Here is an 11,807-nt window from a genome sequence, read left to right as displayed (position 1 = left end):
GGTGTTGACTAGTTAGACCAGAGTTATTTGCAGATAGGTGCCTTAACGCACCTTAAATTGTTGGGTGGTAACTCTCCTCTTTTAATACCTTCTTTAAAAGAGTTATCACACGTCGAAACCCACTTTTGTGAGAAAACGAGGCGCGACAATACCCATGAACCATCTCATACCCTCTTTATGCGCACAATAACATCTCCAACTGGTACACCCATTCTGAAAGATCCTCTATGAATCCGAAGTTGTTTTCTTCTATCTCTCTAACATCGCACGGCAGACCCCTAGTGCCAACATAGAAATACTCTAAGTCCTTTTCATAATCCACTACAAAAACTAAATCCTTAATCACACAACGGACTCAAAATCCTTAGACGCTGCACTTTAATTCTTAAACCTACTAGAATCCTTGTCGAGAGTCACCCACTCTGACCTGCTCCCCAGTATAACTAACTTCAACGCTCTGTCAGTAGATGAACACTCTCTCAAAGAAGCAACCGAATGAACTATTTCGGTTTGACTAGTTTTGGTTGCATCTGTTTGAGGTATTAGAGTGGCGTTGAAGTCGGTTATGGAACTTCGGCGCGAGGTAAGTCTCCTGTGTAACTCTATGAAGGGGAATTTACCCTGTAGGTGTTATATTCTTATGTGCTACATGGTGTGGGAGCTATGCATGTATGAGGTGACGGGTGTCTGTGCGTATGCTAGAATTCCTAATTATGTCCGGGCCGACTTAGGTTCACGCCATGATATAATTGTACTATTTGAGTTATCTTTGCTCGTTTAACTCTTTTATTTAGCATTATGACTTGAGACTAGGCTTGCATAGGGTGATAGACTCATTATTGTAGAGATGTGATGAGCTACTTCATAATCAACGGAATAATTTGTGCTTCCCTTATGACTTTCTCCCGCATTGTGTGAATTCATTGCAAAGTTTTTCTTAAATTTCATAACTCACATGTATATTCGTGAGTGGGGTCAAGGACCCGTTAAAGCTTCTTACTCTTATGGTATCGGGTCGTTCGCCTCGGCAGGATTATGTACCACATTCTTATGGGAGCGGGTCATTCACCTCGGTAGTATAATAGATACATCTATGGTTCGTACCACTCGACCCTCGGCAATGTACACGTTATGATGGGATCAGATCATTCGCCTCGGCAATATCATATTCCAAATGGATCGTGTTGTACGCCCTCGACATAATCGTGTGTTATATCGCTAGCAGTCCGAATATTCACGAGATTTTCCTTCCACTGATGCCTTGCATTTTATATGGTATTTCTTATTCATTTGATATTGGCACTTGATATTTTTCGAGCTGTTGAGATAGGATACGAGGTTGAGAAGTTTATATCGTTAAAAGAAATTTTGAAAGATTATGCTGGTTACCCTTTGTCACGACCCTAAACTCAACTCTGTCGTGATGACACCTATAGATGGTACTAGGCTGGCCGACTATCACAGTGCTTCAATAATTCATTAAATGATAAGCCAAAAACCTTTTTATAATAGGATTTTCATAAAAGAAATACGAGTTAAACTCAATATAGAAATACTGAACGGAAACCCCAAACATCGGGGTGTCACTAAGTCGTGAGCATCTAATAGAACTGGTCTGACCATTACAAGATTTAACATAGCCTGAAATCCAAAATACAACTCAAGAAAGATAGGGAAGAAGAAAAGCAAGGTTGCGAACGCCGGGCAACTACCTCGCTATCTCCAAACTGCTGCGAGGACTATCAACAACCTCCCCGATCAACTATTCCTGGATCTGCACATAAGGCGCAATGAGTAACGTGAGTACACCAACTCAGTAAGTAACAATAATAAATAAGGAACTGAAGATAGTGACGAGCTACACAGTTTTAGTTCATTTTCAATAATTTCAGAAAGAAAAAATAGTCATGCTTCCCAAATTCTGATAATTCAAGTCAAATCAGTTTGTTTAAGTCAAGTTCAAGTAAAACCAGATAAGAATATCTTTTAGCAGTTTTCAAAACATGAATATAGGGCAATTGTGCGTATCAATAATGTAATCATATACTGTCTCTCATGCAATCATCTCTTAGTCCTTCCAATCACTCCAACATCACAATCACTCATTCCTCCCAGTCACTGTTTCCTCACAATCACTCGGCACTCGACAATCGTACTCAGCAATCGCACTAAGTAGGTACCTGCGCTCATTGGAGGTGTGAAAACTCCGAAGGGGCTCCTTTAGCCCAAGTGCTATATCAAGCCAATTATGGCGTAAGTCAATAAAACATGCTGCGACATGCAACCTGATCCCATAAATATCCTCAAAATCAGGCCCTCGACCTCACTTAGTCATCAATCTCTCTAGTCTCTCGGGCTCTCAGAAATCTGAAAAAATCAGCCCATACAACAATAATATGAAGTATCAGATAGAATATCCAAGACTAAGATATGATATACGAGTAAAGCTGTGATTGAGTACAATTAGCACATAACAGGCAATTCAGCAAATAATGCGGCTTCTGTGGGACTCAACAGTACCAACACATAGCCTAGACATGATTTCTAACATGATTTACAATAAATTTCCATAACACATATAGAGCATATAGCTAACAACATGTTGTTCAACTGTATAGTCTATACGGGGCGGACCAAGTCACAGTCCCCTCGGTGCACGCCCACACTCCTATCACCTAGCATGTGCGTCACCTCCAAAATAGTCACAAGACACAATATCCGGGGTTTCATACCCTCACGACTAGATTTACAACTGTTACTTACCTCAATTCGAGCAAAATCCTACTCTATAATGCTTTTGCCTCTCGAGTCAGCCTCCAAACGTCTCGTATCTAGTCAAAAGTAATACAACACAATCAATATATGCCAAAGGAACCAATTCCACAAGAAAAACTACTAAATTGGACTCAAATTGCGAAATTGGCTCAAACTCGGCTCTCGAGCCCATATCTCGAAATCCGTCAAAAGTCACAAAACCCGAAAGTTCATTCACTCATGAGTCTAACCATACAAAATTTATCAAAATCCGACATCACTAGGTCCCTCAAATCCCCAAATTACACTCTCCAAAATTCCAAACCCTAACCCCCAATTTTCACTTCAAAACCCCAAAGATGAGAAATCAACGGGAAATACCATAGATAAGGGTACTTAGTCTTAAGGGACTTACCTTAGTGTAAATCCTTGAATCCCCTTCAAAAATCACCTCAAAAGCTCCAAAGTCCGAGTTGAAAATGGTGGAAATGAGGAAAAATCGCGAAGTCCTCTATTTATACATTCTACCCAGCGAAGCCGCACCTGTGGTCCTTTCACCGCATCTGTGGACCAAGCTTCGCTTCTGAGGAAATCACTTAAAATCCCTGGGACCACTTTTGTACCTCGAGACTGCATCTGCGATCATCGCAGGTGCGGAAACTACCTCGCACCTGCGGATTCCCTCTCGCACCTGCGCATGCCTGCCCGCATCTGCGACTCCCGCAGGTAGGGGAATGCCTTCACACCTACGGTTCCTGCCCATGTCCTCCATAACTATATATGCGGCTCCTCAGTCGCTCATGCGGGCTCACACCTGCGGCTCACACTCCGTAGGTGCGGAAGACACCAGAACCAACAACTTCAACTGCATTTTCCAAGTTCCAAACCTTCCGTTAACCACCCGGAATCACTCCGAGGCCCCCGAGACCTTAGTAAAACATACCGACACGTCCCATAATATCATACAAACTTAGTAAAACCTTCGGATCTCTCAAAACAACATCAAAATACCAAATTACCCTCGGATTCAAGCCTAAGAACTTCTAAACTTCCAAATTCCGCAAACGACGCCGAAACCTATCAAACTACGTCTGAATGACCTCAAATTTTGCACACACATCGCAAATGACACCACGAACCTTCTCCAACTTCCAAAAATCCATTCTGACCCCGATATCAAATTTCCACTCCCGACCAAAATCGCCAAAATTCTAACTTTTGTCAATTCAAGCCTAGTTCTACCACATACCTCCAAATCACATTGCGGATGTGCTCATAAGTCTAAAATCACCTAACGAAGTTAACAGTACCATCAAAATTTAAATTGGAGGTCGTTTACATATGAGTCAATATCCGATCAACTTTTCCAACTTAAGCTTTCAAATAAGAGACTAAGTACCTCAATTCACTCCAAAACCTCTCTGGACCCGAACCAACTAATCTGGTAAGTCATAATACAACTACAAAACACAAAAGAAGCAGAAAATGGGGGAACGGGGCTAGAACTCTTGAAACGACCGGCCGGGTCGTTATACCGTTTTATCCTACTATTACTGTTGTGCTTCATATCTGTTTAGGATTTAGCATACTGCTTTATTGGCCCTATAGTGAGTGTCGGTGTCGACCCCTCATCACTACTTCTCTGGGGTTAGGCTAGCTACTTACTGGGTATGCGTTGATTTACGTACTTATGCTACACTTGTTGTACTTATTGTGCATATATATATATATATATATATATGTCTGATGGTCTTTTGGGCGCAAGGGCGTGGCTGTTGCGGGGACTTTACGGTGAACTGCATTCCATATTACGATCTGCAGCATACAGTGTCTCCATCAGACTTATTTATATTCTTTTGTCCAACTTGTAATCCAGACAAATGTTGTTTTATTATTGTACTCCTTAGTAGATGCTCATTCACTTGTGAAACTGGATTTTGGGGGTTCCTACTAGATGTTCATTATTGTTGTCCATGTAATTATTATTATTTCACCTTGTAATTTATATTTTATACGAAAGTTGGAAAATAAAATTACGGGTTTTCTATGAGTACCAGATTTTACACTACTTATTTAATAGAATTCATGAATTCGAAAATAATAAAATGAGAAACTAAATTGATTAATCACCGTTGGCTTGCCTGATGGCGGCGTTAGGTGTCATCACATCCTATAGTGGATTTTGGATTGTAACAGCTTGGTATCAGAGCGTTAGGTTTGCTTAGGTCTCACGAGTCATGAGCAAGTCTAGTAGAGTCTTGCAGATCGATACAGAGACATCTGTACTTATTTTCGAGAGGCTATAGGGCTGTTAGGACCACTTCCCTTCTTGATTCCTCATCGTATGATTTGATTCATTTGAGGCTTATGCCTTCATTTCCTTCCTACTCGACTTGTGCGATGTGGAGCTTTTGTTATCAATTAGGCATCGAGGAGTTGTAAGTGGCATTGTAGATGTGGTGCAGCATGTTTCTCCCTATGTATTCGGACAGGCTATTATCGTTACCTTACGGAAGGGTGTTCAATTATTTCAGTCCAGTATCTGTATTTCCTATGGTTTCGAGGCTATGTACAGACTATTATGATGTCCATGCGTTGTTATCACACAGTGTTGGTGTAATAGTAGGGTACTTATTTATGTGTTGAGGTAGTGAATGATTCGAAAGGAGGATTTCTCAATGCACCGTTTAGAGGTTCAGCATTTAATTCAAGCGGAGGAAAGGTAATCAGACTATGGATGTTCAGGCTTTGGTTGATGGAGAAACGCGACTTGATATTTTCGAGCGTGGTGGAATTCTCATTTGTAATGTGGTGTCGTCGTACTTGTTTGAACACATTAAGGTTAACCGGTATTATGGTCTTCTTGGATTTTCCTTCGGGGCAGGGTGTTGTGAAATGGTGCTTGTGAAACGGTTGTGTCACGAACCAAACTAAAGGGCCATGACTAGCACCCGACCACACTTTCCGAGCACCAACGTACATTTCATCTAACCTTCATTATTATCTTTTAGGGCTGACGAGATCAATATAAATGGTAGACCTAGATCATGGACAACCAGCAATAAAATATGACGGCATGAACATACATAGCAGGGGATGACCAGACAATCAAGAAACTACATATAAGGTATGAGCTACCACGCTACTATGAAAGACTATACAACAAAAACTAGCCGACAAGGCATACCAAACTATACATGAGCCGACACCTGTCTATGAGCCTCTAAAAGAACATAAGTGTTGCAACATAGCCGGAACAGGGCCCCGACATACCCATAATGTCTATAACAAAAATTGCATACCAAGACCAAGGCAAGTCCGGAGAAGGGATCTCGCCAATCACCGCTGAACTGGACAGTCTACTGTGGTGGGGGAGCTGCACCTGCCTGTCTATCAGGACCTGCAGCACGACATGCAGCGTCCACAAATAAAAGGACGTCAGTACGAATAAAGTACTGAGTATGTAAGGCAAGGAACCATAAATATGATCAGTAATGTAAGCAAGGATAGAGAATATACAACCTGTAACATCTTAGTACCTCTGAGGGCTACTTACATGAAATGCATGATACATATGTATAAATACATAAACCTTTAAAGCATTCACCTCTGTGGGCATCATCATCATCATCATATCGTACCCGGCCATAATAGGCTCGGTAGAATCGTACCCGGCCACGTGGAGCTCGGTAAAACCCAACTGATCAGTGGTTGCACAATAGGTGCCGTACCCGGCCAACTATAGCGTGGCTCGGTAGAGTAAAATAGATACATATATATAATGCATGCTCGACTCATGGAATCACATTCTAAACCTTTCGGAGTGACGTAAGGTCGGTATCCTCTGTACGCGTTATTAGGACTAACTCTTCACTATGAACCTTATAAGATTTAGGAAGTACGAACAACATTGATAACATAAGAATAAGAGAAGCAACATTAACATCAATCGTTCCATAAGAGGGAAAACAATGTAAGTACTGCTAGCTTCTAAGAGTAGAGTATCTTGGAAGCTCGTTCATTACATTATGTACAATTGGAGTCGTGCAAAAGAAGGAAAGGGATAGTCTCACATACCTTGTATATACTGCCCCAATCTCAAGCTATGCAATTGTCAAAACTCCTTAGTCTACAATAAGAGAAACGATACTATCGTTATCATTTAAGCGTCATAACTATTATGTATCGACCACAACCTATTTTACGATGAAACAGACAGCACCTACCCTATATATATGACCTCACACCATTCAAAACAATCACCAAATAGCCCAAACAACATCAATAATAAACATATTGAGCCTCCCAAAATAGTCCACACACAGCCTAATCACTCCATACATACGACGACCACCGTAGTCGTGTCAAATAACATGGAAATATTATGAATAACTATCAGCCCATAAACCTACATATATATGGTGTTTCTCCACACCCTTCCTCCTCCAAAACTCCACAATATAGTAGTAAAATACGCAGCCCAACAACAACGCAAAACAGTCCACAAAACAATAACATTACTACCAAGCCTTTCGATATATATCTCACAAGTTCTAGCTTCAATGGCTTAGCCGAAACTTGGATAATCTTAAATACATATAAAGTAAGAGGTTCCTTACCTTTATACAGAAATAACAACTCCAATTTGACCTTAAATTTCCATGAAATATCCCTCCAATGCTGCCACAACAACAACAAAGCGAAACTAGCGATCAATTAGTGTTTTTCGGCACTAGAATCGCTTTAGAAGGCTTGAAATCACCTAGGATTGATATTAAGAACATGAGGGAGTATTTACAGAACATTCACCCTTTAAAACCACCTCCCACACGAGCTGGAACGACACAAAAATAAGCAACAACAAGAAGAACAATAGACTTACTAGCGCCACAGAATTCCCGACACTTGATTTGTGTTGTTTGCCCTTTCTTTGGGTCTTGAATCTTGAGAGAACCTTGAGAGGATGTTCCTAGGGTTCTAATATCTGAAAATAGTGAAAAGAAATGACTTAAAACGGGTTGGAGTCATCCTATATAGGTCCAAATATCTTAAACCGCCTTAGTGGTCCCCATAGAGAGGTGCTTGGCGCAGTCTCGCAAAAACGTGAATATCTCTCTACTCCAAGATCGTATCGATGAACGGTTTAATGCGTTAGAAACTAGACTCATAGATCTTTAATTTAGTTGGTAGATCACCCCGTAATTCCTTGTAAATTATGAGAAAATATTAGAAACATTTGACCTAATGTTTAAGTAAAATTATGAACCTAAGTTGCGACAACTTTTGTCGACTTTTGTTTCATAACTCGTTTGACTTCAAAACTTATGATACGGATATTATATGATTAAAATACCTTAATAAATTACCTCTTGAGTGTATTAAGCACCGCTAGATTACCTGAAAATACGAGTTACAACATCCTTGATTCGTTTAACTTCTAATACTGGTTAATCACTCTTATACACTCTTGTATCACTTAAGACCAATAGGATTGACTTCTTATCATCTCAAAGATAATTCCTGTTTGGATTTATGTTAACTAATATATGGCATGAACTAACACATGTGGATATGGGTTGTAACACCCTCCCCCTTAGGAACATTCGTCCTCGAATGTAAGGGTTTATGGGGAGTTTAAATCATCATGGATTCCAATGGAAATTTCCGATCAATTTTCCCCTATAAAATGGTCACTAGCAAAACTTGCAAGTAATTAAGCCCAACATATGGCTTCACAAGGCTACACAAAGCATTATGCGTATTTACATTATCTACATATCACCATTTTGTATTAAGGAGGAGTATTCTCAAATTATTGCTTACCTCATAGAGCCGTTTCACCTTCCAATGTATCCTGTCTTCCACCAACATCCTTGTTATCTTCATTCTGGAATAAGTAAGGGTATTTAGACTTCATCTCCTCTTCTGCTTCCCATGTCATTTCTTCCATATTTTTGTTCCTCCACAATACTTTGACGGAAGCTACATCTTTTGTTCTCAGCTTGCGGACTTGCCGATCTAATATCGCCACTGGCACTTCTTCATATGATAGGTCCTCTGTAACTTGTACATCTTTGATAGGGACGACTCGAGAAGGGTCTCCAATACATTTTCTCAACATAGATACATGGAATACCGGGTGGACAAATTCCAATTCGGATGGCAATTCTAACTCATAAGCAACCTGTCCAATCCGTCGAAGAATTTTATACGGCCCGATATACCTTGGACTCAGCTTACCTTTCTTCCCAAAACGCATAATACCCTTCATTGGTGAGATCCTCAGGAAAACCCAATCACCAACCTCAAACTCTAGATCACGACGTCGGACATCAGAATAAGATTTTTGCCTGCTTTGTGCCGTCCTCAATCGCTCCTGTATCACTTTCACCTTCTCAATAGCTTGGTGAATCAAATCTGGCCCATATAATTCTGTTTCACCGACTTCGAACCATCCAACTGGTGATCTACATCTCCTCCCGTATAGTGCCTCGTATGGGGCCATTTTAATACTGGAATGGTAGCTATTGTTATAGGCGAATTCTATGAGTGGAAGATGATCATCCCAATTCCCCTTAAAATCTAGAACACATGCTCGTAGCATATCTTCCAGTGTCTGAATGGTACGTTCAGCCTGTCCGTCAGTCTGCGGATGAAATGCAGTGCTGAGATTTACTTGTGTGCCTAAACCCTTCTGGAAAGACCTCCAAAAGTTAGCCGTAAATTGAGCTCCTCGGTCTGATATAATAGATATGGGCACACCATGAAGCCTAACAATCTCCTTGATATACAACTTCGCATAATCTTCAGCCGTGTAAGTTGTCTTCACTGGCAGAAAATGGGCACATTTTGTAAGTCGATCAATTATCACCCAGATGGAGTCAAACTTATGATAAGAGCGAGGTAATCCAATAATGAAGTCCATATTAATCACCTCCCACTTCCAGGTCGGAATCTCTATATTTTGAAGCAATCCACCGGGTTTCTGATGTTCTATCTTTACTTGTTGACAATTGGGACACTGGGCCACAAATTCTGCAATAGACTTCTTCATATTATTCCCACCAATACTGCTCCTTGACATCATGATACATCTTTGTTGAGCCGGGATGGATGGAATATCGGGATTGATGAATCTCATTCATAATCTTCTCTCGCAACCCTGCCACATTAGGCACACACAATCGGCTCTGGTATCTCAGTGCCCCATCTTTTCCGATCCCAAAAGCCATACTTTTACACTGTTGAATGCTTTCTCTTAATCGTACTAAGATAGGATCTTCATATTGTCGTGCTTTTACCTCGGCTACCAAAGATGATTCTGATGTATTCTGTACAGTAACACCTCCGTCATCAGAGTCTAACAATCTGATTCTCATATTGGCTAGCTGATGAAGCTCTTTAATCAACCCCCATCTACCTGCCTCAATATGTACTAAGCTTCCCATTGATTTACGGCTGAGAGCGTCTGCCACAACATTGGCTTTACCGGGATGATACAATATCTCGACGTCGTAGTCTTTCAATAATTCAAGCCACCTACGCTGCCTCAAATTCAACTCTTTCTGCTTGAAGATGTATTGTAAACTCTTGTGATCTGTGTAGATGTCAACATGGACGCCGTATAAGTAGTGCCGCCATATCTTCAAAGCATATATTACTGCAGCCAATTCCAAATCATGGGTTGGATAATTCTTTTCATGCTTCTTCAATTGTCTTGATGCATAAGCAATCACATTCCCACGCTGCATCAATACGCACCCCAAACCTATACCTGAGGCATCACAATATACCACATAATCTTCTGTTCCTTCAGGAAGAGTGAGCACTGGTGCAGATGTCAATCGATTCTTCAGCTCCTGAAAACTACGTTCACAAGTGTCAGACCACTGGAATTTGGTAGCTTTTTGTGTTAACTTAGTCAATGGTGATGATATAGAGGAAAATCCTTCTACAAACCGCCTATAATATCCTGCTAGTCCTAGGAAGCTGCGGACTTCTGATGGTGTTGTAGGTCTCGGCCAATTCTTTACTGCATCGATCTTCTGAGTGTCGACACTAATACCCTCATCAGATATCACATGGCCAAGGAATGCTACTGAGTTCAGCCAGAATTCACATTTGGAGAGCTTAGCATATAACTTACGATCCTGAAGCGTCTGTAATACTATCCGCAAGTGGCCCGCATGTTCCGCCTCCGAACGAGAATACACTAGAATGTCATCAATGAATACAATCACGAACACATCAAGATAGGGCCTGAATATAGTATTCATGAGATCCATAAAAGCTGCTGGGGCATTTGTTAGCCCGAACGACATCACCAAGAACTCAAAGTGCCCATATCTTGTCCGGAAGGCCGTCTTTGGAATATCCTTCTCCCTAACCCTCACCTGATGATACCCTGAACGTAAATCAATCTTAGAGAAATACTTGGCACCCTGGAGTTGGTCAAACAGGTCATCAATTCTTGGAAGTGGATACTTGTTCTTTATAGTAGACTTATTCAACTGTCGATAGTCGATACACATCCGTAACGACCCGTCTTTCTTCCGCACGAATAGGACTGGTGCACCCCAAGGTGAAGTGCTAGGCCTAATAAAGCCCTTATCCAGCAAGTCCTTCAACTGCACCTTCAACTCTCGCAACTCTGCCGGGGCCATTCTGTATGGAGGAATAGAGATCGGTTGAGTGTCAGGCAACACATCAATGCTAAACTCAATCTCCCTTTCAGGAGGAAGGCCTGGGAGTTCATCTGGGAAAACATCTGGGAATTCGTTGACCACAGGGATTGATTGTAAAGTAGGCGGTTTCGCCTCCGCATCCCTAACGCGAACGAGATGATAAATGTAACCTTTTGAGATCATTTTCCTTGCCTTAAGATAGGAAATAAACCTACCTTTCGGTGTAGCAATGTTCCCTTTCCATTCAATGACGGGTTCACCCGGAAATTGGAACCTAACCATCTTCGTACGACAGTCAACATTTGCATAGCATGAGGCCAACCAGTCCATTCCCATTATCACATCAAAATCAACCATTTCTAACTCAAA

The sequence above is a fragment of the Nicotiana sylvestris genome, chromosome 7 (assembly GCF_000393655.2).
Source record: "Nicotiana sylvestris chromosome 7, ASM39365v2, whole genome shotgun sequence".
Lineage (NCBI taxonomy): Eukaryota > Viridiplantae > Streptophyta > Magnoliopsida > Solanales > Solanaceae > Nicotiana > Nicotiana sylvestris.
This window is presented reverse-complemented; position numbering follows the sequence as displayed.